Consider the following 1,323-nt stretch of genomic DNA (forward strand, 5'->3'; position numbering starts at 1 on the left):
AATAATATTGCATGAGTTCCTTGTTTTTTAATGCAGCATAGTATTCCATTGTGCGAATATACCACAGCTTCTCTAGCCATTCTGGCTGGGTTTTTAATGAATGGAATTGACTCCCCTCAGTGGCAGTGGGTTTCCTTTGTTTTTTTGTTTTGTTTTTTTTCAGATTTGGAGCTACCTTTGCACATCCAAAGATAAAGTAATCACTTTTCTAAACAAAAGGCTGCCGGCTTTTTGTTTACAGCCCACTCTTGTGTAGCACTGAAAAACGGGGAGTCTGAAATTTGTGTTTTCTATGACCCCTCTCCATATATTTCCTTTTTCACAAGCTTTGTTAAGTAGAAGAGTTCAATATAGACATTTTGATGCCATTGTGGTGAATTACATTCCCTCCCTCACAAGGCCTGATCCAAGCCATAGTATTGTCAGTTGACTCATCATATGCATGTGAAAGTTGGACAGTGGATCAGAAAGACCAAAAAAGAATCAAAGCCTTTGAACTGTAGTGTTGATAAAGAATGTATACTGTGCGATAGACTGTCAAAAGATCAAGCAAATCTGTCTTGGAAAAGGTACAATCAGAACGGTGCTTGAAGGTGAAGATAGCCAGACTTCTCACATATTTTGGTATGTTATCAAGTCATGCCTATCCCTGAAAAAAGATATCATGCTTTAAAAATTGGAGTCATTGAAAAAAGGAGAAGATGCCCAACAAAACAAATTGGCACAGTGCCTACAGCAATGGGTTTAAACATAGCAGAAATTGTAAGGCTGGTGATGGACCAGACAACTTTCCTTTTGCAATACAATGGGTCTTTATGAATCTGAACTGACTCACTGGCTCCCAACAACAAAATAACCTCCCATCGTTGTGAATGGAAGCAGTGATGATTGTTGCTGTTAGTTTCCATCAAGTCACCTGTGACTCACGTGACACTGTGAACAACAGACCTGAACCTTGCCCTATCTTGCACCATCCTCCTGATCTCTAACATGTTCAAATTCATTGTAACAGTCACTGTGCCAGTTCATCTTGGTGAAAGTCTTACTCTCTTTCTCTGTCTCTCCACCTTTCCCAACGTAATGTCCTTTTCCAAGGACTGGCACTTCCTGACAACATGTCCAAAATAGGTGAGACCATGTTTCACCCCATCCTTACCTCTAAGGAGCATCCTCATTGTCCTTCTCCCACATAGTTGGGGTTTGTTTTTTTTCTTTTTTTTCTTTTGGCAGTTCATGGGATATTTCGTTCTCTACACCAGTACCACACTCAAAGGCATTGAGTCATCTTCGGTCATCTTTATTCATTATTCAACTTTCAGATGC

This window comes from Elephantulus edwardii, unplaced genomic scaffold (assembly GCF_000299155.1).
Source record: "Elephantulus edwardii isolate Elephantulus edwardi_28Jun2011 unplaced genomic scaffold, EleEdw1.0 scaffold00054, whole genome shotgun sequence".
NCBI classification, from domain to species: domain Eukaryota; kingdom Metazoa; phylum Chordata; class Mammalia; order Macroscelidea; family Macroscelididae; genus Elephantulus; species Elephantulus edwardii.